The sequence below is a fragment of the Sinohyriopsis cumingii genome, chromosome 5, assembly GCF_028554795.1.
Source record: "Sinohyriopsis cumingii isolate HCF-2022 chromosome 5, ASM2855479v2, whole genome shotgun sequence".
In the NCBI taxonomy this organism is placed as follows: domain Eukaryota; kingdom Metazoa; phylum Mollusca; class Bivalvia; order Unionida; family Unionidae; genus Sinohyriopsis; species Sinohyriopsis cumingii.
Window position 1 is genome coordinate 90,483,630 of NC_142965.1, and position 27,142 is coordinate 90,510,771.

At 35.1% G+C, this 27,142-nt stretch overlaps 1 protein-coding gene across 2 annotated transcripts in view; it reads left to right on the forward strand.

Moving 5' to 3' along the window:
* The first annotated feature begins 4,066 nt into the window (after positions 1 to 4,066).
* The window catches only part of LOC149799739 (uncharacterized), a 107,667-nt gene continuing 84,591 nt past the window's right edge, over positions 4,067 to 27,142 (forward strand). The window contains exon 1 of one of the 2 annotated variants that reach the window (XM_089959113.1): positions 4,067 to 4,154. The gene's annotated coding sequence lies outside the window, so the exon portion shown is untranslated. Of the gene's footprint in view, positions 4,155 to 9,213; positions 9,451 to 27,142 lie in introns of those variants that run through there. The other variant, XM_089959112.1, reaches the window with a different exon arrangement.

Genomic DNA, 27,142 nt, shown 5'->3' on the forward strand with positions numbered 1-27,142 from the left:
TCCGAAGTAAAGATGATATGCCTTCTTCACTTGAGAATTGATACTTTTCTTCTGGTTGGCAAATGTCACTTCCCCACAAATATAGCAAAAATTGTCCGCGGTATTAACACACTTTCGAGGCATTACTGTTCTTTATTGTACGTAAATGGATAAAATAATAAGTTTTATGTAACAGTAGCTTGAACTGTCTCGCACAACGTCTAAAATATTTTAAATGCTGAACCTATCTGATTGGGCTTTATATAGTACACTGCTTACGTCAGCTTCAGCAGCCGCCTGGCATTAGTATAATAGGCCTACACATGTATAGTACACTGCTGACATCAACTTACTTCAGCAGCCGTATGGCATTAGTATTGCATTGCATCAGAAAATGATGCAATCAACTGTGGATGATGTGAGCATGATGGTATTATGCAATGTTACATCATTATTCCGGATGTTGCTGCAGTCCTACTGGAGAAATTTACACAGTGACACATAGAAAATGAGGTATATGAATATCTTCAAAACGAGAGCCAATACAAATTTTTCACGGTTATATTCGTGTTCGGCACACCAAAATACTACAGATTAGGGCCTTTTCAAGTCAGTAATGATTTCACTGTTGACCAGTGTTATAGGACTTGAACTGTTTACAGAATGTTCCTTACGATTGAGAGTGCAATCAGATGTGGAATTAGCAAGATAGTACATAGATTGAAGAAAATCCGGAATACTGCTTTAATAAACATGGTCAGATAAAAGTGATGTCGAGTACGAAATGTTAAGGTTGAACTCGTATAATATCCACGTCGATAATTCAAACCTCTTTGTGTCAGGCATAAATCAATACATGCAGCTAATATGAAACGAAAATTTAGCATGCAACTGATGAATAAGTTCGATGGAAGAAAAGACACCTGTTTCAAATACCAGATGACTGCTATAGTGGTTGAATATTAGAAGTATATGAAGAGATTCCATTACATTAGTGACCGCTCTCGTGGCCTAGTGGTAGAGAGTCCACCTCGGATGCGGGAGGTTGTGAGTTCGAACCTCGGCCGAGTCATATCTAAGACTTTTAAAAATGGTACTAACATCTGCCTCGCTTGGTGCTCAGCATTAAGAGGTTAGTGTTAGGACTGGTCGGCTTTGTGTCAGGATAATGTGACAGGGTGGAACATCATGCTGCATGTTTGCGGCATGATGCCCCAGTGCTAAACATCACTGTTACGCTGCAGACATCGTAGCAATATGACTGAAAAATTGTTAAAACTACGTTAAAAATCTAAATCACCCACACCCACATTACATTAGTATAACAATTTCAATGAGTACCCGTGGCATAGAGTACCCGTAGTTCCAGAGAAATTAATTCCTGTCCTCTCCATTGCAATCAATGTTACAAGGGTGCTAACTCAAGAGTAAGAAAAGAAAAACTCATGTACATTGAGAAAGCAAAACTTGCTGAAATGTTAAGGTTTTGTACATATGGTGTAAAAACTGAAGAAAAAATGGACAGAGCTGTCAAGTTTGAACAACTACCGTGGCTTAAATCCTACATTAAACTAAATACAAGTTCTCTTTGCCAAACTATTTGTCTGAAATATCTCGTCTTTGGCGACGATTTTGAAGATTTGTATTTGGTTTCTTTGTTTAAACGGTGGTGTATCATTTGGTTCAGAGCTGAATATTGCATGCGCGCGCGCGTGTGTGTGTGTGTGTGCTGCGTTATTTACTGAGTAACAGTTTTGTAAGGTCTATGTCCAAGTGTTATTAGATAGTCAAGTGTACGGTCATTGAAGGACTTGGAATGATTAGTTTACAGGACTCCTGGTACTATTGATATGGAAAAATTGGAACCAGTCTAGAAATGGGTGAGCAACATAGAGTTATATAGGGGTCTGACTGGGCAGGATTGGTTGATAATGAAAGTAAAATTTGAGTAAAAAGAATCCTTTTAGAATTTATCCTAGTTGTAACAGAAAAGAAATAGAAAAAAAAATGTTGATGGACTTTCAGTACTTTTACAGGTTTGAGTCTGGAAAACTCATTACGTACATTAATACTCGACTCTTTTTGCGCAATCGACAACACATGTGGGTCCAACAACTGCCGCAACTCATATAGTTTTCTTCACGTAAACGCTTGCATCAAGAATATGTCTATACTGATAAACATATTTTTGGTCATGATCAATCAGACTTGTTTAATATTATGATGTTTCTATAGATTTACTATAGGAACTGTATTAGCGCCGTGATTCCTAAAACTTCATTAATATCGATGGATGATGGTAGATTGATGGTAGACTAATTGTCAACAGCAATATCTTTTTCAAAATAGTAATAATAGAACTATGCATGGTAAATAGTGCTGATGACGTTATATCGTTTCCGTCAACATCTTACTATAGCTAAAATGATATAGAGTTTGTGATATGCATACAAGATTTTGTCGATAGGTATATGACATATATTAACTAGAAAGTTTCGATATTTTATTACAAGAAGTTACAGAATAGAATTATGCAGAGTTAGTCATTGTTGGACTTACGTACACACATAATTACGTATTTGTATATTTGTACGCGACCTTTATAATTTGTAGGGTCTGAAATGCGTATGATTGCTATTGATGATGATAGTTTACTACCTCGAGAAGTTAACAACTGGGGATGCGTATGTATGAATTAGAACGCGTTGATAATAATAATATTATTATAGCACACTTATTATAAAATAAAGAGTGTATGAAATGTTTAGATGTGAGTGCGTGAGTTGACCTGTTAATTTATTCTCCATTATTCTGATGAAAGGTTTGTGAGAATGTGGTTAATAATCCTGAGATTAGAGCAAGGAGATAAGAATATACGTTTCTTCTAATTACATAAGAAGCTTTCCGGGTGGGTGTTAGAATTCGACACCGAAGACGATTGAGAGCACGTAGTCGCCGGTTATTGTGACGTCAGCAGTTTGTGTTGAGGTGCAGTGCCGGAAGGAGCACGTGATAGAGAGTACCGGATGTATCAGAAGGACGGATCCGGAAGTGTACGTAGTCAAGGGTACCGGAAGTGCCAAAGAGAACAAGAGGCGGACGGTGATTGACAGATGAGTCAAAAAGACAACACTGAAGGGAAACATTTTCACTTACGATCTTTAACATCATATGATGAAATAGTAATTGGCAACTGTAAATAGGTCATTGATTGTATTTGTTCGAAATAAATTGCGATTGAGATATTTGTCCATGAAATTATTGAATACCTTTGATATATTTTATTAAATTGGTATACCTTATACACCTAGATCATCGATATTGCTTAGGTGGCGCTCCACGGTTTAGTATTTTGCATAAGGGTTAGAATTTTAAAGAAAAATAATTTCCCCGGGTATCCTCACTGGTTATACTGGCTATTTAAAAAAAAAGATCTTGTATATCTTAGGTATTGTTCAAAGAACCTTTAATTCCCCTTTATATTGGTGTATGATTGATGTGTGTAATATGAATTATAGAGTATACAGCTTGGCCTTACTCCAGATGCACATCTTTCAAAAAACTGCTAGCTCCTCTTGGTCATTTTCACTTCCTGGACTTCAGAAGTAAATTGTGAAAAAAATAGCCGATAACTTTTTTTTACGTTTTATGTAATTGGTAATTGATCCATTGCACTTTCAGAAGCTGGTATCGTCAAGTTTGGCAAAATTCATTTTCTCGATTTTAATTTAGGCTGATTCGTTTAGCACAATGGAGCAGTCATTTTATTTATCAGCGTGGTTAGATCATGTACAATTTCCGTAAGTAAAATATCCAAAGAAATGTCAGCCACATTGCATCAAACTCGCATAGAGGAATGTCAACATTCTCTTCACCTTACATATGTCACTCTCTCAAAAGTACATAATAACTGGTGAACGCCCCTTTACTGGGGGGTGGGGTGGGGGTGGGGTGGGCTCGAAGCTATTTAAATTTAAATTGTCCACCTTCTTCGATATTAGAAATAATACCGTAGGAGGCACGTGATAGGGTGTAACCCAAGTTTCAACGAGCTAACGAATTTCTGCAAATTGTTATTGTATCCAATGATATTAGTCATTTTCATAACAATGCAAATTCAAGTACTCCTCGTTCATAGGATGTAAGCAATGTTTTACTGCGCAGCAACGATTAAGGTAAATTATTTAATTGCTCACTGTCAGTAAGTGAACTTCGTGGGAGAGTACACATAAGATCATGCAATTACGACATCAGTTAGAGGGAAAAGCGACATCATACAGATATGAAAATTATATTCACTTTCACATGAAATTTAACTCAAAGCAATATAATAACAGTAAAAATCAAGGATAAAATTAATGAAAACACTACAACCAATGACAATTTTTTTTTAACGGGCTACAAGAAATCGGCGTGAAGTACTTTATATCTGCAACAATTTTCATGATGCCTCCTAGATTAAAATGTTACACAGCTATATACTTTAATACGTATAAATTAAATACAGATAATTTTAAAGAATTAGAAGATTCTCCTTTAGATGTACGTATTACTTTTTTTTATCTCGGTCACCACCTGGAACATAGACTTATTTCTCTTTAAATTCTGATATTTAACGTTATAACTTCACCATAATGTTTTTATATGTCGTAAACGTGCTCTGCTGAAAGTGAATCTCGTGAATGGTCAACAAACAGGTACGTCATTGGGGGGGGGGGGGGCAATGTAAAAGCGATGTTGCCTATTTCGAAAATTAACAAGCCCGTCAAGTTTTGCCCCCCCCCCAAAAAAAAAAAAAAAGTTGAAATGACGTCCCTGTCAACAAACATCAAAAACTCGAGTATTTTAACCCATTAGATAGATACTTTCCTTTATTTACTTAGAAGAAACAGCTTCTTTTTTTATTTCATGCTCCAACGAGTTGGGTAACATAAGTGTAAAGAGTTTGAAAGTAGTAGATTTCTAAGATAATGTCACCTGTTTGCCATGTATGTTCTGCAGCGTTTTGTGTACAGTAAATCTGAGTGACATGAACCTTTCTTACGTCAAGATAACAAAGCACACATTCAATATGTACATCCGCATGACATAAATCTTTCTTAAAGACAACACCATATATTAAAAATATTTTTGTACAAAAATTAGTATGATTTGAGTGTGCATTCTTGACGTAACATGTCGACATATTTTACTCGACTACAGTGATTGATATGCTGTGAAATATTTGTTTGTCTGCTACTGGTCGTGCACGTGCCTACGATAATCCCTTTTGTGTGGAAAACGTTTTTCTCGCTTGTTTATTGTTTATGGCATGCGTCACTACATATAGAATGTTCTGTTAAACTTACTTTCATTTCAACCCTTTCATGGTTAGTTTTTCTCTCTCATCAATTGATTGATATATCTGCAAGCAACTTCTTTGTTATGTCCGATGGATAGGTTTATCTTTGGAACATCAATTTAAACAGTATAAAACATCCAGAGAGTACTTTATGCTTGCTAATTTCTTTAGGTGTTATTTTAACACCAGACAGAGGATCAGTCTACGACATGTACGTTCATTTTCAACAATCTGCAACTTGTTCTTCATCCCTTCAAATGTTTGACTCATTTCAAAGTTATACACAATTTTGCCGTTATTATATGTGATTATCAAACGGCTACTTTATACCGAATCAAAAGTTTGTTTGTTTTTTTAAATCTAACTTTGTTCTCCACAGATTCAACATGTTTTAGCTGAATCACCCACTGTACAGAGACAGTGGTCTAGTGGTTAGAGCGTCCGCCTCGGATGCTGTAGGTCGTGGGTTCGATCCCCGGCCGAGTCATACCAAAGATTTACAAAAATGGTACTAACAGCTGCCTCGCTTAGCGCTCAGCATTAAGAGGTTAGTGTTAGGACTGGACAGCCTGGTGTCAGGATAATGTGACTGGGTGGAACATCATGCTACATGTCTGCGGCATGATGCCCCTGTGTTAGACATTACTATAACTGCCACACTGCAGACATCGTAGCGATATGACTGTGAAAAATTGTTAAAGCTACGTTAAAAATCTAAATCACACACACACACACACACACTGTACAGTGACATTGTGAAATGTACTAGATTATCAAGTCATGCTGTAATTTGTGGACAAATATACATGTATGTGCTTCTCTTAACATCAAATACATAACTTATGCCTTCCTCATATGGAACCGCCATCCTGCTATCAGGGTTGATGGTTCGAACTATCTTTAAATTTTTTTTATGTAAAGCATCGCCTCTTCTAAAGCATTAGAAGTCAAGAAGTCAAATCAACGCTTTTCTTCTCTTTCATGTGATTTTGCACCATAACTGGTTTTGACCGCGCTTCGATTCCAATTAAACTTACCAACAAATGCCTATATCAAAGCTTACACAATGTACTGGTATACAACCGTGCATACTTATTTTTTTGGGTGGGATGGAGAATTAAAAAAAATATGAGTGGTCCAGAAATGTTCTGGTTAGAATACCTGGTACCACGAAAAAGTTTGTACGTCGGTATACCGCGATATATCTGAGCATACCGCGATACGTTGCACGGTACACCGCGTTTATATTAAGGACCGACGATTTAATATTAGGCACCAATAATTTAATATTTTTAGACAGCGACCAGGGTTTTAGGGGTAGGGGTGGGGGTATATATCCGGCTGTCAAATAGCTGGGAAAATACCTTGTTCAGATTCGAAGCAAATTAACACCATATTATATCCATTATATTATCTGAAACAAATTAATTGTCTTACGATAAAAGAAAATCAGAGCTCTTCCCACCCACCCCAAAACTGAAATGGTCACTACCCTATAGTACACTATTTTGCTATATGTATGCTAATCGTTGTATAAATTGTCATTTAAAAAAAACTGCAACTAAAGCGGATTGCTTAAGCTTTACGCTATCGCTGACAGCCTGTTAAAGACATAGTGCTGACCTTAGCTTATTTATAAAAATGGGAATAAAATTCACTTCCTAGATTATTGATATAATTGGCAGTGAAACTGTAATTGGGATGCTAACATCCAGGCAAGATGTTAATCAGAGAGGATCAGTAAACATAAAACATTGCATAAACATGACAATATTTGGCGGAATCAGTGCCGGATTAAGGCCTTCCAGGGAGCTAAGTACTGAAAATATTATGGTGTGCCCCCTCCTCCCCCCGTGAAACTAAAATAAAACAAACAACCAAAAATAAAACAAAAATATTAAAAGCTAAAACGGGTAGGAAAATACCAGTGTTGCCATCATCCAAATCAAAATGCTCGTGAATGCAGATTGAAATAGTTCAGTCATTCACTTTTTACATCAACAATTTATTTGAATTTTTCTGGTGCCCCTGTTGTGCTAATGCCCTAAGCGCGTGCTTAGTGTGCTTAATGGATAATACGGCACTCCGGCACTCGGTGGACAGGAAAATTACATAAATTTCAACACACAAGAAAACACCATCAACCCCACCCCCCCCAAAAAAAAAAATTTTTTTTATTGCTTTCCTGACAATCTCAGTCTGACTCCAGGTCTTACTTGTACTTAACACATTAATGTATTATAATATATGCTAATACATAACTATAAACAATTAAATATTTCCTTTTTTTCTCCAACATTTTTCCAGAAGTTTGATTTGGCCCCAATATCTTTCACAAGATCCCATTCAGATGTTATGTTGACATATTTGACACGTGTCAAACAAGTACTTAAAGGTCCATAACTGCAATATATTTGTTATATTTGAAATTAATTTGTGACAAATACAACTATTGTGTAATTTTTGTTTTTATTTTTGCAATTATCCTGTCATAAAAATGAAAACATGTCCTTTATATGCAATTTTTAACATGGTTACTCAGGAATTTCCGTAGATTCCTTACTTACGGAAACTACTGCATTACCATTATACTAGTATAGCGATAAAGAACTGTAGCACGGACGACCGAAATATAAAATACTGCCGTAATACCGCTCACCTACAAATTTTAAAACGTAACAATATTATTTGGTCCAACAGGTTAAATTTGTAAACTATTCAAAACATAGTCTGACAGTGATTTTTGGGACGATTTTCGCGTACTCCGAGCATAGTACACGAGCAGTCATTCTCTGCAACGTCTAAATTTAAATCCACCTTTAGGCATCACTTTGCATATTTCAAATCTGGATTTGGTAATCCACAAGATCGATCATTTTATTCACTGATTTATGGAACTGTTTTTCCACAACTGAATTCTCAGGCTGTAATATAGCTAACTGTTCTGATATTTTAGGCAACAAACCTACAATTTGTAAGAAATCGCGAAACCAACTACAACAGCATACAGACATTTGAAGTGTACTTCTCATATTTAAAAATTAAAAAAATTAAAAAAGATTTGAATGAACTATTTCACGCTTTTAACAAACAATTATTTAACTGCATATGAACTGAAACATTTGTTGTTTTATAAAACGTGTACCCGTATCGAAATGTCTAAATCCTGAAAAAATATACGTAATTACCCACCTTGCCAAAGAGAGAGAGAGAGAGAGAGAGAGAGAGAGAGATTATATGAACTTTATTAAGTCTTTGTTTTGCAATCAAAAGATGCCCTCTGCACTCAAAATATGCCCTTTGCTCTAAACACTCATATAGGTTGCATATTTCAGCTGTAGCTTGATTTTGACTACTTCGAAGAGTGACTTTGGGGGAAATTTTTTGTGCAAAATATGCTGTTTACCACTTTTTACGCTAATCACAAGTCCTTAAAAGTTCTGTAAAATAGAAAAGAAAAATGAAATACATACCCGTGCATTTAAAACCTCAGATATAACAGTTCTGCATAAAACTGAGTGGATTCAATAATAAATAGATTACGTCCATGCGCGTGTTTGTTGTAACTATGCCCGAACATGTAGGTCCCATAGAGTTAGAATAATACATATGCATAATAAATCGTGTTCGTTTCAGTGAAATCAAATAACCAGCAGTTTGTAACCTGATGCAGCATTCGGTCCTATAAAGACTCCTAAGTGATTCAAGAAAACACATAAATGAATCTTGCAGGATATGTTTAAATATTGATTTCTGCAAGGTGAACGCGACAGCATATTCGTAGAACAAAAGGAGTCTATTAGCGAAACCATTCCCCACATGGGACCCCAGACTAGCGCCCCATGAAGTAGCGACAGATGCCGATTACCATCTATGCTTGGAATAATGATCTTGCATCCCGCTAGACGGCGCGAACACGTGCGCCGCTTTAGCTATATGTTTATTGACTAAGGAAGAAAAACAGCCGACTTAAATTAACTACCAGACATAAAGGAAAACATACTGAATTGTGCTTCCACTTGCTGAGAGGTGTTTAAAACCATACAAGTTGCCGATAAATTTGGAGATGTAGTTGGTGCTTTGAGGGTGAAAACTTCAAAGAAAAGAACACGGTATTTGGATGTTGTGAGGTAAGCAAAATTCGTCGTAAATTTGAGTCGATTTTTAGCTCTGTAGACAGACTGTAGTGGAGGTGAGGCAGCTACTGTAACGTCGTCTCTGATCATGATGTAACCATTTTGGTCTTGAAACGTTGATAGCATTTTCCTGTTCTCTGAAACTCGGGCTTTATGATGTCTGTTTTCTCGTAAATGATGACGGTGGCTTTATGTGTGACTTGTTTTTAATTGTTCTTAATTGTGGCGGATGAGTAAAACACTCGGACCCTAGCAATAGTGTTGCAGGTTATATATATATATATATATATATATATATATATATATATATATATATATATATATATATATATATAACAATTACATCCATATGACATCAAATAAAATGTATATATATTGTCCATTTCAGTTTTATAGTGCAGTTTTTCATTTGTTCGGTGGTATAATTCCATGGGGAGATAAGATTTTTTTATCATCTGACATTTGTTTGAAGGAAGAAAAGATGGTTTGATTACATTTCGATTTCACAAGAACTTCTTGGTTGGGCTTTAAATATGTATTATTAAGTGTGTACAAGGACTAGTTCGTAAAAGTAGCATCGACACCCACCCCTCCTCACTTGTAACCCAACTTCCTATACAAGACAACTGTAAATTAAGTTAACGAAGTACCATTCTAAAAGTTAAGTTGTTGGTAAAGAATGTGTAATATTGCCCAGCAAACCAAATGCCGTATTTCAGTTGATGATATAGCGGCCCATACAAAATTGAAATCAGTTTAAACTGAATTGCTTCTACTTTACATGTAGACCAAAAAGTTTCTTACTTGTCAGAAAAAAAACAAAAAAACAACGGAGATCTACATGTAATTATCAGGGATATCAGTATGTGTATGAAATCATTGGTAATTCAGAATTTTGGGGTCAATTAGTGAGAAGTAAAAAAGATGTAACCAGAGATAGTCGCGCGCGCGCGCACACACACATACACACAACTTTTGCTAAAAGATCAACACTGTGTATCCCATATTTAAAATAAATTTATTATAGGAACTGTCAGTTATGTATTTGTTTGGATCAAGGATCAGTGGGTATTAGGTTTGTTTGTAGAGGCTAAACCGTTCAAGTACCTTCCTAATTGGACTTAATGCTGTTATCATCGATTATGTTCTTGTTAAAATGCCCCATCAAAAGCAAACTGTATTCATTGTTTCATTTAACCAGAATGTAATTTGAGCTTTGGTGCACTGCTTCCCCAAAAATCAATAAATATTTATTCATGGGTCTGTTTTGCAATCACAAAACAATACACAACAGAGAGGAAAGTTTCTTGGTTTTGTGGTATTTCTTTCATTGATTTTCCATCTATACAGCCTTTTCAAGACAGGAACCCCATAACATGATGCTTGCATTGGGAAATCTGCCTGTTGCAGCATACAGGCTGAATAGGAAATTTGACCTGTTGAAGTGTGTAGGTTGATGTATGGGGATGAGTCAGTGTCTATGTAAGGCACCACATTTCTCTGAAATGGGTGTAATGGCAGCATGTTAGACTCATAATCCATTGGTCACAGGTTCAATACCTGCACAGGCCCTTGCAGGTCAGCCACCTCATTGTTTTGGGGAAATGCACTTGGTCTACTATTTCTCAGCATGATATAGCATTAATCTGTTTAAAGCACCATTAATACAACAACAAAACAAATCCCCAAAATTTGTATACAGTACCCTGTTTTCCTACAGTAGGTCTTTGGGCTGCCTTTAGACGTCTTTTACAATATAATGGAGCTTCTCAATCAAGGATCAGAATCTTCGTATATATTTGTAAACATCACGTTTTATAATTTGGAAATGGTAGAGATTTTTCTTGGGGTTTTTGAGTCCATCATTGTAGGGAAAAAGAGTATCAAATTGGAATCAAATGTGTATGAGTAAATTGTTGAAATTTTGCATTCTGCATGATTTTGAAATGTTTTACATTGGGATCTGTTTGTAGCCCTTAGGACCCATAGAAATATAGCTGCATTAAATCTGGTTCAAAATTATGGTTTGGGGAAACTTGAGATTTTTGGTGAGTTTAGATTTTTCAAAATTACTTTTCAAAATTTTAAACCTTGTTACAATTTGTTTTATTTGTTTAAGACTGAAGCTTTCTTAAAGGGGTTTTTGAACTTTCAGATTTTTGTGTGTGAAGTCATTCTCATATTGAGAGGGGGGGGGGGGCTTTCGTTGATAAAGCTTTGAAATGTTGTAACTGTGCGGGTAACATTTGTGAAGGTGGGTAATATGCCTGCGATGAAGTAAACATTTTATTGTTCCTCTTAAATGAGTCCATTAAATCCATTCCCATGCTAATTTCCAGCTTTTTTCTTATGCAGCTAATAAACTGTTCTGTGTCATGGATATTTCTGTTTGCTGAAATCAGAGAGAGAGAGAGAGATGTTTATTGGTTTTGGCAGATTGGAATAGAACCTCCAAGGTCTATATGTGAAGCAGATTTATTCCAAACGCTGGTGACTCCTCCATGTCTATGCTGAAATGTGGGAACCACTGAATCAGCTTTCAGTATCAGTAAATATAGAATGATGTATGTTCCAAAACTGTCTTTATTCTAAAAGGGATACATTTTACTGAAACTGAGAAGTAAATATTTGTCAGCTCAGTTGCTACAACTGAGTTAAAGGTAAGACTCCAATTTTCTCTCCTCAATTACACAAGTTAACCTCTAGTTATAGTTAACTGTAAATTTTGGGGGGTAGGTGAGTGGGTCTGTTCAGCCCCCATATAGCTTGAAAAAATATTCTTGCTCTGATTTTGTAGAAAAACAAAGAAGATATATCCATTGTATTAATTTTTTTTAAAAATCCATTTTAATAGCCCCCTCCCCCTTTATGGTCACTCTCTTAAGGTCTTCAGTTAAGTTCACAAAAATACTTTGATGCTTCTATGGACTATCTACTTTGTTACTCATCTTCCTTGGCAGACTGGTTCCAAGATTTGGTCTCCTTATAATATCTCCTGTTCTGTATACTAGCCATGGTGACCGCTTTAAAATAGCCAATATTACCAGTCCCACCACTGTATGTGCTGAGAAGTCAAATGCAGCTGTTACCTACACTGACCCAAATCTGCCATTGCATAATGCACCGACAGATGAGGGTCTGTGTTGCTTTTTGTGCTGATTACTCCCCAGGAACTGCTAGACACAGATCTGCCAGCACATTAAACAGAGGCAGATCAAGGTTTATGTCTGTAGTTGGTCTCAATGTATATGTAGTTTGGGCAAAATATACTACTGCCTAAGAGTAGTGCATTTCTGTGTACAAGTAGTAATGTAACATTTAAAAATTGCAGAGGAATCAAGGACTATTTTACATTGGTTGTTTTTGCTTCTAAATATGCATTGAGGATGATTTTGCCCTCCTTTATTTACTGATCTACCACTGTCACCACAAAATCTAGATCTTTTAGTATAAAACATTTGCAACAAATATGGTGGAGTGAAACACATTATAATATCTACATTTTCCTGTTCACCTTTTTTTTATTACTCGACTTTGCCAGCATTGATGGCCATGGTGTAAATAAATGGCATTCAGATGTACAGTTTCATTGCACTGAAGGGTGTTGTAATTTTGGAGAGATTTGACACTGAAGGGTGTTGTAACTTGGGATAATAGATTTGGCCCATGTAACTGACATGATATGGACATTGTATATGTCAATAAATAATACAGATAGACAACAGCAATGACTCCTACAGCTTTATTGCAAATAATTCTAGTTCTTAATACACCTCATTAGTTGAGCATTGGAGCATTTTACAGACCAATTAGATTCACATCCTACAGAATAAATAACACTCTTAGGATCTATTCAAGAACTAAAAGGTTTGAGGTCAATTCCCTACTTCTATTTGTAAACAAAAGGGAAATTTTCTTCGTATGAGGGATTTAATTAAAAAAGTGGTAGGGCTTGAAATTATTATTCCCAATTTTATCAGTTTTGGTTGATTTTTAAGCAATTTTGTTAAGAAATGAGCATGAACCCATCAACTGACCTTGGTAGCATAGATGCTGACAGTATTAAAAAATGATCTGAAATAAATTTTACTGGCTTGAGGTTAATGCTATGTTTGTGGTAGCTCAGTTGGCAGTAGTCTTTATTGGGTACCACCTGACCTTGAACTGGTTTATCAAGTCCCTTGCAGCTTTGCAAGAGTAATTTTGTAATGCTTGGGGCAACATCGTATTTTCCTGAGGTAGGCATGCCACCCTCCCATTGGAAGGGACTACCCTGTAAAGTTCTTTCCAATGTACTATTTTGTACTATTCTGTGTGTTTCATGCACCAGTTTTCTAGATTTCAGTCAGCTTACCTCAGACTGTCTGCATAATATTGACCTGTTTGTTACAGTGCTTGTATTCAGGTGTTTCTCTTTGATCTCATTTCAATTAAAGGGATGACTGGAATCCATTCTATCAAAGTAAGTACCACCATCTGGGTCCTTTTAGCTTAAGTTGATTATTAAGGAAGGATTATGTCCCAGCACCATGTCTTTTCCAAGTTGTAAACCATCCATACAGTTTGCATGTACACTCCAAACAGTGCATATCATAGAAACCAGACCTGCCATCACATAATAAGATGGTAGATCGGGGTCCATTTTATTGATTCTAGCCATGCTTTGTCACAGATTGTGGGATGGCAGATCTGGATTAATGCTGATAATAGTGGTGTACAAGTTACACATGGACATACACCGCAATGCCTGTAATATATGACCTCATGTTCAGATCTAGAAGAAGGCCCTAATTTGAATTAAGATGGTTTGTTGCATGCAGAAGCATTTCCATGTTTCCTGACTCAGCTGCTGTCTGCAAAATCTTTTTCTAATTCTTACCCAGAAAAATGTTCATGAACAAGCAGAGAATATGTAAATGTAAATCAATAGCATCAGGTTGCTCTTCTGTATTAAATTTGCATAGGTACTTTGATCTGTTAGTATCCACTAGGTAGATAAATCAGCCCTTCACCCGTGATGAGACTGATTTTTGGGTGAGTGGCTGATATCATGAAGTCATTAAAAGCTGCATTTATCTGCATTCAAATTTTGCCGCACACATCGTTGTACATTTTATAAACTTTGGTATTTCTCGTGACTGTGCAGCTGCCAGCTGTAGAGTTCTTATGGTGACATGTACATTACATTTCCGGAGTAGATCATAATGTTTGATGACTTGTAAATCTACTCGGAATAGCACAACCATCTGTCCTGTGTCCATTTTGAATTTCGCGCTTGATATGGCTGTTACCAATTACCGGTATATGTCTCAAGTGTATGCAGGTTTGTTATGGAAAGATTTGCATGCAGAAAAATTGCACATTTTAATGAACAGGTCACATCAGACCCACATAGCGTTCATCAGTATCAATACAGATTTTGGGGGTTGGTTTGACTAAGTATCCACATACAATTTGCATGCCAAACAACTCTTGGCTGTATGCATGAATCATACAACTTGAACATTTTTTTTTTATTACACAAATCTGCCTTGGTCTGGCTGAACACCTGGAAAATTTCTGTTCCATTATATACTGGTGATTACTCTCATCAAACAAACTGTTTGATCCCAACCATAATCAAACATCAAGTTGAGAGGAATGCAGATAAGGGGATTAGGCTTATTTTCAGATCCCCAACTGTCAAGAGCAATTTTGAGATCTGCCCTGATCAGTCCATCCCATCATTTTAGGGATTGGCAATATCTTTAATTGGACAGAATTCTAGACATGTATAATCATCTGTCTGATGGCTCTTGACCCCCGACACCCAATTAAAGAAACAAGAAGAAAGATTGCCCTTATGATTATGGAGGCTGAATAATTAAAATTGACCATGGGTCAGGATGTGCTGGCTGACCATGGGTCAGGGTGTGCTGGCTGTTAGCAATGGAGCAAATGATCCTGTATGAAAGTGTATTTAAGCCCCTCCCACACTTGTCTGTATAAGAAAATCTTCTCTAAACTACAAAAATATGACATGTTCAGACAGGTTACTTAAAGCTAAAGAAAGTCATCAGCAAACAGAAAAATTAAAGCAGTACTTTGTGAAATATTTTGATTTAAAATTAATAAACATTCCCAATACTTTATTAGTCCATGTTGGTTGGGGTGGGTTGGGTAGGGGTACATTTCCACCACATGTTGTCCCACATTATGCAACATTATGCAATTGCCCACACCAGGCCTAAGCTTCCTTTCCATCAATTAACCATTTATAATTAGATAATATTTAAAAGCTATCTTTACATCATGACTATATGTCATGTTCTGGGTTTAACCTTCTTCTATTAGGATTTTATTTTGTAACTTTAGGATGAAAGTCTTTTTGTAAGTGAAGATTTCACTTGAGGTATATCTTCCAAATGTTTATGATTATTTCGTTTAAATGTAGATTTAAAGGAGGTAAAATAAATGATACTAATTAACATTGTTTCTCATTTTTAAATATTTTAATCTTGTTTTATAATCAGTTTTTGCCAAGAAATATTTAGATAGTGTTCCATGTTGCAAGTAAACTGGTTATATGTTCAGTGAAAACTTAGTATTTGCAGTTGAAAAATGTTAGCTTGTCACTATGGCAAATTTAAGAATCATGGTAATGTATGGAATTTGTTCCAATTCCGTGTGTTGTTTGATACTGCTTTTGATTCCATAATATCTATATTTATATTTTAAAAAAACCTAGTTAATAGTTTGTTACGTCTAAAGCTAAGCCGTGCGAGTCTTAAAACACCAAGCTGTACACAACAATACAAATAACAGCCTGATGAAATTAAAGTAACAGAAACATCCAAAGCTGGGGTAGAAACCAGCAATGATAAAGTAACAAAAAAAGTGACATCATAAATTTCTACAGGGTTCCGCACACAGCAGGAGAATGAGGGAAATAATCAGGGACGAAATGGATTATTTCAGAGCTTGGAGAACCCCTTTAACACTTTGCACTGGTTTATGAAAGTTGGGGAAATTGGGAATTTTTAGGCACTGCTTGATGATGTAATAAACCTGAATTCCTGAAAAATACATTTATAACAAAAGGGGGTGCATTTGACCGAATGTTCAGAGTTGGAATAATTTTCAGAGCTTCTTATTATAGACAGTAAGCAATGAGCAGGATTTAATTAAATAGTATATTTATTTGACTGTACATAACCTGCCACTGAATTGATAACCTCAAGATTAATTCAAGAATTGAAAATTTAGGGAAAGATTTCTGCTACCATTTTTAAATACAGGGGCAGATTAATAAAGAAATAAATGTAGGCCTTGCAAATATGGCACGTGTCTTTGGCAGATTTTGATGGGATCTTTTTGGTTCAGAAATTTTTAGAAGAGCATGGATCTTGCAGTTCTTCATTCTGGAATTGACTTTGCCAGTTAAGAAGGAAAGTACAATTATCTCCGAGATTATGGGTAAGAACAGTTTGGAACACTGACCTGAAATGAATATAACAACAACAAAAAAAACCCGAATAATTATGGCATGAAATAAATAATTTTATACTGGATTTTGGGCATTTTCTTTGAAGAAATAAAAAAATAAGAATTGGACTAAATCAAAGTAGAAAGCTCAGTGGCGTTATGAGGTAACGTCATAATAATGAACATGGCATGCTAAATTATATTGTTTATAGAGAGATGATTCTTATTGTGTATTGACCGATTCTATTTTGGTATTGCAAATAAGTAAGTAATATATCTTAGTATTTATTGTACAATATATATAATTCCAGCAAATATTGAAGCCTCTCCCACCAAAACTGCCCAGAAAGTGGCTGCTATTCATTAAAAAAAAACTTGAAGTGATTTAATGGTAAGTGAAAATGGTGGATAAATGTATTTCTTAGTCTGGATAAATAAGGTACCATGGAACTATATGGCTTCTTGAAAACAGACCAGCAGTTCACCAGATTAAAGAAATAGGTTTTGTTCAGGACATTGATGGAAGAGCCATGGCTATGGAACATGTCTTGGGAACTCCTTTTCTGTTTATCTTGTGGATGGCAAACAAAGAATGTGAAACTTAGATTGTAAATGACCACCAAAAAACTGTAGTGTCTGTTATTATCTGGTCAGTTTTCAAGCATGCCATTAAGACAACAAGGGGGTCTTTCAGTGCTCCTTGCTTATCTAGTAGGAATTGTGGTCCCTAAAGCAGCATGGAGATAACTTCTGTCATCAGGTGCTGCTTTTGTAGCCTGTTTACTGTCAGTTTACTTGGCTCCTTCCTCTATGTTCTCAGCATAATCAACCTGTACTGTTTCTTCCCAAGTCTACCTGTTATAATGGAGCCCAGACTATATAGTCGTTGAACTTTAAAATTGAACTCCTGAACTCCAAATAAGCAGCATATTTTTGTATGTTATGCAAAGAAATCTGCTAAAAATGTTTCGAAGGTGTTAAAATTATGTAAGTATTTAGTGTAAACTTGTTATGGTATTGTTGCTGCTGTAATCACAAATCATGTTGTATAAATGTATTCTTCTGGTTCTAGTTCCAGATGTTACATGCATATTTGAAATAATAGTACTTGATCACTGAGAAATCTTACTGAAATATATAATGGACGGTGCACTAAGTTAGTCTTGGCTACCAAGCCATCTGACGTTTTAGAATAGCTCTGAGTCACAGCTTGATGATCAAGACGTGGTCATGTGCAGATTTTGCAGTGTTCACAAAATTCCCCAATAATTTAAACAAAAAATGAAATTAATTTCAAACAAGGGAATACAATATATTGATTAAATTGTTTTTTTTTAAGTCACATGTTTTTGGCTTCTTTGTGTTATGAGAGAGAAACAGTGCAGCCAGTCTATCAAGGACACTGAGCTTAAATTTGTGTCCTTTATGAAAGTGTCCTTTAAACAGAGGTTTGTTGTTTCTGAAGGAAATAGGTTATGAGTAATATTGTTTTTTTTAAATGAATTGCATGTGTCCTTTATTTAGGCATGACATCAAAAGGTATAAACTTCTGTGAACTCATTTGTCAAATTTGGAACATCCCTGGAGAGAGATAGGGAATAGATGCTGTAGTTTTTGCAGACTGGAAGATGTTCTGAAATCTATCCAATGTCCATACATCCATCTGTTCTGTATTTTGTTTATGCACATTGATTTGATTTCTCCATCATTTATCGTTAGCAAACTTTGGATGGCTTACACTTGGGTTAAGGGAGAAGCTTGTTGATTTTGGGGTCAAAATGTCGAAAGTCAAGGCTTCTCTAACTAAACAAAGAAATATGGTTTCGACACAGTAACATTAGTTCTATATCATATACCCTTACAAACTTTATGGATGGCTTACATTTAGATAAGGTAAAAGCTTTTTGAGTTTGAGGTCAAAATATGTTCAAGGTCACTAGCTGGACAATGAATGGTTCCTGCTCAAAGATGTCTGTTCTTGACAATGTATTTACACCAAAGTTTGTGGATGTCTTACACTTTAGGTTTTGTTTGGTGTAGTGGATTAGTATCTAGCTTAGTTGATTTTTCATAATTTTCATAATTTGTCGGCAGTGAACAGTTTTTAAGACTCATATAAATGGATGCAAGTATTTTGGGATAAACAATAAATTTTAAGAGTGGAGCATTCTTATCAGAGGCAAAGAGAGAGCTAACTGTTAAAGTATGTACGTGTGGTGACAGCATCGTTCTTATATCATTTGTGTGCACTTATAATGACCTCTGACCTCAGAAATTAACCAGAATTATTCATTTTTAAGTGCATATCATGCTATTCAATATGGGCTTTTAGTTTCATGGTATTTGTGATAAACTGATATCTTTCAAATTTTATCTTTAATTGAATAGAATTTTAACTTCATGATGAAGGAAAGCTTTAGATTACTAGATGAAAAATTATTCCTGAACCCCTGATTTTTGACAGAACATAGCCAATTTGTTTTTCTTTGTTTTGTTTTTTTTTAAATTTAGTCAGACTGGTTATCCATGGTTTAAGGGTTTGATATTTGCCTAGGCCATCCTGTTTCAGCAGTGTACCCTTGGGAAAGGCACTTATTTCTCATTCCTTGGACAAAATAAAGTGCTAGCAGTTAAAAACCAAAACTACTGGTAGCAAGAAGCAGTTGAAAGGCAAAGCTGTGAAATTATTTCAGGGATTTTGTTTTTTAATGACGCAGGCACAACTAGTAGGTACATTTTCTAAATTGTATGAACTGAATGGAATTAAAAATGGACCATGAAGTTGAGATATACACTGGTATAATAAATTCTTCTTGTTGGGATATTGCTCTTGACATTCTTGAATGTTGGCACATATGGTATAGAAATTAACATCTTCCCCTCCCAGACTGTGGATGACATTTCAAATGGGGAAAGTTTGGCAGCTATATTGGTCTGTGTCTCTGCATGTATATTGAGTTTTTGAACATCTGTTATTGTCTGTAATTCACAGCAGCTAGTAAATTACAGGTTACCATATGGCCCTATTGATAAGACCAGGGGTGTGGGCAACAAGGTGCTTGGGATTGTACCATATATACTTGCTTAAAGACGAGTCCAACTCCAAACAGCGCAGGCAGATCTGAGACTGTGCAGGTTGTTAGGAGTAATCAGTAGAACAAACAATATAGACCCTGATATGCAGGTATATTATGCTACAGCAGATCTGGATCTTCGTTGCTTGTTGTTTGCCTCTTCTTAAAAGTGAGTATATTCGGTAAGAGGTGCGTTTGTTACGTTACGTATTTCAAGGAATAGGAAATTTTAGACTTAGAGGAAATGCAACATTACAATGCTGTCATTGTAACATAGTTCCTGTAATAAGGTGACTGGGCGCGTTACGTGCTGCGTGCAGTAAAGTGAATTCATATTATGTACTTCATTATAAAGCAGTATACTCTAAATGGTACCATTTGACTGTTATAATGAGGGAATGCAGTATAATGATCAAGACAGCTGAAGTCAAAGTCCTTACAAATAACAAAAAAAATTAAGTGCTGAAATTTATAGAAACTTAATTAATTATAATAAAATAATAAAAAGTTCAGTTGATTAATTTGTTTGTTGATAAAAATGTTTTTTTTAAAAAAATATTTATTTCCAGAACAAAGTTTCAAGGTATAAAATGCTATTCTCTTTGCAGTTTTGAATTTTGGAGGTGTCTTAGTATAATGATACTGTAGTACCACTATGACAGTAATAATGCTCTGATGTATTATATTGCATCTAAGACTTTTATTTATTTTTTTAAATCAGTTCTTACATTTTTTTTAAATAAAAATAAATTTAAAAGAAAATATATTATCAACTCATCTTGGATCCTGATGTCTGAAAATCAGTTTTAGATGTAACATATCGAAGATAAAATTAAATTTAAAAAAACCCACAATGTTTGCAGTGGGCTACGCAGAATAGTTATCTGCATACTTTTGGTAAAAATAAAATGTCATCATCAAGTGTATCTGTTTGTGCTCGAGTGCACATACCCATAGCGTATAATCTGATATTTCCATAAATCATTACACCATTTCTGTTTCTAAAGTACTTTACTAGTTACTGGCTTGGACATGAAACATGACTCTTGCTCACTCCATGAACCAAAGTAAAATTAAAATGAAAGTTCTGAATTTTATGAGAGGTGTCTCAACAAATAGCTCTTTATTATGTTACTGATCATATCAGGTGCTGCCCAATCAAACACTTCCCTTTTGTCACTGCATATCAGATGCTGGTCTATCAAACACTTCCCTTTTGTCACTGTGCATATCAGATGCTGGTCTATCAAACACTTCGTTTTGTCACTGTTCTTATCAGGTGCCCTTGATTCATATATCCAAGCCACTTGATACATGTCATTTAAAGGAAAATACTGTTTGAAAAAAGTATAAAACAATGTACATTGTAAAGATTTATTTTTATAATTTCTATATTAGTTAACCTCCTCCCCCAAATTATATACATAAATGTGGTTGTTGTTGCTTGCATTTTTTGTGTAAGTTCTGTTATGTTTGTTTTTAGCAAAATGTGTGTATGCTCATTCTGTAGAGGAAATCCTGTAATAATAAAAGATTTCTAATTAAAGTTTTTATTGCTATTTGTATTTCTGTTAAACTTTGTTTGTTAATGCTAATTCTAAAACAAAAAATGAAAAGCTCAAACTAGGAAAAAGCAATGGTTAGCACCAATTTAATTTTTTACAATAAATGTCTTAAAGTTCAGAATCTTCAATTAAAATTGAATGTATAAGACAGATTTATCCTGATGCCCCAGACTCACCCTTAAGTAAATGCATAGGGATGTATAAGACAAATTTATCTTGATGCCCCAGACTCACCCTTTAGTAAATGCATAGGGATCCATTTTTCGTGGTTGTTTGGTCAGAACATACTTTATAATATGTTAATAACATAAGGTGTGTTCGTGTATTTGGACTTTCAAATTTACCTTTAACCGTTTAAGTCATATTGCTTCAATGTCAACAGTGTGGCAATTTATAGTAATGCCTGGCACTGGAGCATCATGCCACACAGACATGTGGCATGATGTCTCACACAGTCACATTATCCTGACACCAGGCTAACCAGTCCTAACACTAAATCCTTAATGCTTAAGTACCAAGTGAGGCAGTTGCAAGTACCATTTTTATGTCTTTGTTATGACTCAACCGTGGTTCGAACTATGACCTTCCGCATCCAAGGTGGACACTAACCACTTAGGTTACCAGAATGGTCCAGTAACATAAGGTAGCCACAGGATATGTAATGAAATTTAAGAATACCAAATTGTTTCATTGGGCCTGATCATTTTGGATAAGTAAATTGGTCCTACCTTTGCTGGGAGAACCATGATGCATTGACTTATTTAATACATTGATATGTACTGACAGCTGCTGAATGAAATCTGACATTGCATGTTGATATATTACTGGTAAGTCAAAATCTATGTTGTATTAATTTGTGAATTTGTCATACAGATATATTTATCCTTTTGAATTTTGGATCCCCCCCCCCATTTTTTTTGTTGCTTTGCCACACTCACCACCCATTTTATTTGTTTTGAAGAATTAAGGCAGATGCCCATGGTTTTGTCAATATAGACACTTTAACAAAGTGAGGGGTCAGTTTCACCATATGCCAGCATGAAATAGGCCTGACTCAGAGAATGATAAGGAAAACATGCAAGTCACTCAGCTGGAGATGGTCAGTTCAGTGTATCATTTTTCTCTCATGACAGTCTGTCTTATTTATGAAAGTTACGGGTGGGAGTGGGGGGTCCTATTATGCAGGAAGACACTTACATATAGGAATTGAGTGCTAACAAAGGCCAAGTGGACAGCTAAGGTAAATGTTTTAGTAGGTGCTTAGAGATACATACAAAAGTTTAAGTAAAATCAAGGTTAAAACAATTAAATAGATAGGATGGACATGTACAAAAATTGGATCCTGTTTGATTCTTCTCATAAATCACTTTGTGAGTTTTGTTATGTTCCATTATGGTATTATAATTTCATAATATTTTGCATTAAAAGTGTCCAAAGCGGTGCTTTCATGACCAGTGCAAGGAGAAAGTGAAACCACATGTGGTGAATCAGCTGAACAAATCTGACCTCTAAGAATGTGACTAGGTCATTAAATTTCATTCTTCCCTTATTCCTAACTCTACAAGGTGGTCTGTATTTAGTTTTTTATTGGTATTGGGAATACATTTATTATTGACATAAGTACAGTAATGACACCTAGGTGAATCATAGAGAACATTCCTTACTACAGTATATTGCATCCTCTATTGAATTATCATGTGTTTGGAATGTATCACAGTAAGTGTGCATTAGCTAATGGCTAGTTAGTCCAAGATTGATGTAAAAGAGCCCTTAGTCATTCTAACATTCAGTTAATAACAAGCCTAATTAACTAAATGTTGTTGTTCTGTCCTTTTTGTGCTAGTCTGCAACAGTTCATGGTTTCTTTTGTATAAAAACACTCACGTACATGGCTTTTTTAATTAGCATCATTTTCAATACATGACAATATACCATATTTATTCACTTATAAGTCGAGCCAAATTGCAAACAACAAAGATCACAATCTGCCATACATAATGCTTCTGCAGTCCAAGGTATATATTTGTTCTACTGATTACTCCTGACAAAACTGCATGTACCCAGATCTGCCAGAATGATATGTGACAGCAGATCTGGGTTTGTGCAGTTTGCATTTGGGCTCGACTTAGAAATGAGTATAGAGAATACTTGATTGGTTGGCTGATTAACACCCAGTATAAAACTTTCTGTTTGCTGTGACCCTCAAAAACATGAAATTACCAATAACTCACATTGATATATAATGAAAAAAAATTGGTAATGTCATGCAAAATTTAAAGGTTTGCTAGCATTGCAAGGTATGCAAGTCATTCATCGATGGGAAAAATGGGGAATAATTTACAAGGATATAACAGACACCAGCACAATGCTCAGATTTAAAAAAAAAATATCTCTACACTGAGATCTGCAATAGAACTATGCTTCATATTTATGAAGACAGAGAAACAGAACAGGCAAAAAATAAACTTCGCCAATAAAGAATTACATTTTTACATCAATTAAGGGTGATGATAAGAGTGAAGATAATCTAAAATTTACACTAAACATGCAAAGTGATGACAGTGGAGATGTTTACTGTCGAGTGCATTGAATGGCAGAGAACAAAGGAAGGATGCAGGTGATAAAAATGCTGCTTGACTGTCTGTTATGAGTTAATTAAACAAAACGTCTTCAAAATTTTATCGCAGGTAAAATTTCTCCACAGAAAACAACAAACTGTTCTGATAGGTTCATAAAGAGATTTTTAATGTATAAAAGGGATGAAACGTTATGGAATAATAAAATACTAACTGGATGACAGTAATGAAGCAATAATAAAATTAATGTAAACAGAATTGAGAATAAAAAGAAAATAAAATTCTGGTGATTATGCATCTCTGTTTGCAAGTATCGGACACTTGTACTGGGGGGATAAAGATGTCCTCATTTTTGCCAATTTCCATTGAGATATTTAGATGGAGAGGATGGAATGAAGTGATTGTCATTGCTTCTTTGAAAGTCTGCATTTTGGTGTGAAGAGAGTGGACATCTAGACTACTTGGAGCGTTTTCATGGAGATTAGTTTGGGGTGTTTTTATCTGTTCAGGAAGTAGGAGGTTAGTTTTGGGTGGGTTTTTGTGCTAATTTGTTGTGTTCTGGATGTTTAAGCACTTTGTCCATAGAAGTGCATAGATGATAGTGAAACAAATTCAGAACATTGTCCCTGTTGGTTGCTTGTAATATGTTTCTGGAAATGATTAGTGTCTCAGAATTTTCCCTTTTATGAATATTTGAAAGTAAATAAAACTTAGCAGAATCGTTGTATACCAAAGAGAAAGAGGTTTTCTAGAAAAGAACTGATTTGAGGAAAATATATTTTATTGAGAGAGAGAGAGATATGATCTAGTTAAGAACTAATTTGAGGAAATGTACTCATTTGCATTGTGTATTTTACTTCTGATAAGAATCATGTGACTGTATCAAGCCCAGGATGTAGGCTTGCTGGAAATTTGCCAATGTGCATGAGATCTTAGTAAAGGGAAATGACAAGGAGAAACGATGCAGTCAGAGTGCAGATAGAACGTTGAAATAAATAATAGGTAGTGAAGTAACATAGGAAGTGATTTTAAAATTTACACAAAATGAAACTATTGAAAAAAGTTTTATTTAAGTGAAATATTTTGCTATAGTTATTATCTAAAATAAAATTTTAATGAGGTAACAAAACCACAAGAATTGTTTGAGAGTTGTGATAGGTTGGATTGGGAATCCAGGCATTAAAAAATTAGAAAATGTACAAAATTGTTACATGAATTTATGAAACAGTTCAGAATTTGAAGAAAATCAAAGCAGTACTTAGAGATATTCTGGTACAAAGTTACTATATACTTACCATATTTTAGTCCAGGTTCTGGGAACATTTCCCACATGTTGTTGACATTGTGTAACATGATGCAGAAACTCTGCACCAGGCCTAAGCTGATAGCCCTCCCATTGACCATAGGTCATTAGATAAGTTGTTGTCATGACCTTCCCAGACTTTATCTGCATTGAAGATTTAAAGCATTTAGGTCTTCAGAGATGATGGCAAGCCAAAAGGTAATCTTTGCTCTCATGTGTATGGTACTGATGAAGAAAAAAACAACAGATCTCAACAACAAAAAAATGCCACAAAAACTATTTCATTCCAAGTCAAGAATGTCTCCTTCACAGATAATTTGGAAAGAGTCAGAAGGTTAAAGTAAATACAACAGAAGTTTTGTTAGTATTTTATTTTTGGCTTTCTCTCATCTAGGTACTAACTTGTAATAATTGATGAATAAAACAGGTGATTGTGTGAAAAGAACACCTTTTTTTACACAATGAATATGTTTTATATCCAGGCTATATGTCAGCATCAGTCGGTTGAGAAGGAAAACTGAAGTCCAGCTCTGCTGGAAAATAGAAAGGTTTGTTTATTTTGGTTGTCATGCAAGTTAACCTTTGTTATGTATTGTACATATTATGCTCACAGATGAAAAAATGCTGGAAGTCAGACGAAATGTAGTCGACCTTATAGGACTGAAATCTCATCATTAATTTCTTATAAACATGTACATTGCAGAATTCTCGTAATACTAACTTCATCACTTATCATTTACCTTAACTATTACAGATTGCATAGGTATTCAGATGCACCACTCCCTCATTAATCTACAATCAGAACATTTACAAAGCTGCTTATCATGTGATAAACTCTTTTGGATTCCTTATTTTTCATTAAAAGTTGGCAGCAGAAGAAAAAAAATTGTCATTGACAAGTAAGTCTGTGTTGTAAAACCCAATCATCCTGCGCATCCATAATACAGCGTGTTCTTTAATTTTGCAAGTACAAGGGTTTTCTGCAAAAATAGTAGTTTTTTAAAAACCTTTTGTTTTGTCTTCGTAAACATTTATTGATTTATTCAATATAGGCAGGTGCTACTAGTGAAGTGTGTGTGTGTGTGTGTGTGTGTGTGTGATCATCTATTGATGTAAATGGGATTAAAGGATAGATATACTGACACAAAATGCTTAGTCTCATTAGTTAGATGATTATGGCATAAAAACATTCAAATCAAAATACCAGTATCTAATTGCTAAATTAATGGTCTCTAGTCATTTACACTAAGAGGAGCCAATATCACAGTAATGTCTTGATGTAAGATTGGCCTGATGTCTTCTTCAGGGTATTTCGCATCATGGTTTGGTTAGCTTTTGTTTTACAATAGGAGTAAAGAGTCTTGTCTAAAACAACATCATGATCAGATACTGATATTAAAGGTCGATGCAATTTGATTTGGGAATCAAACTCATTATTTCTGTGTAAGGGTCCAGCAAGCTACCAGATATTTTACAAACTAGTCTGGTAAATCTAATTATATTGTCATTATCAACTTAGAGTGTTACTTGTTATATTACTATTTTATAATTTTTGGGGTAATGAGAGCAAAGTGGCTTGTCTAAGAACAAAAATGTTGCAGTTGACCCATCCGTGCCTGGGAATTGAACATGGTACTCCAGCATACAAATAAAGATTTGGCCATCAACACCATTCCCATGCCCAAACTTTTATCTTCAGAGTTC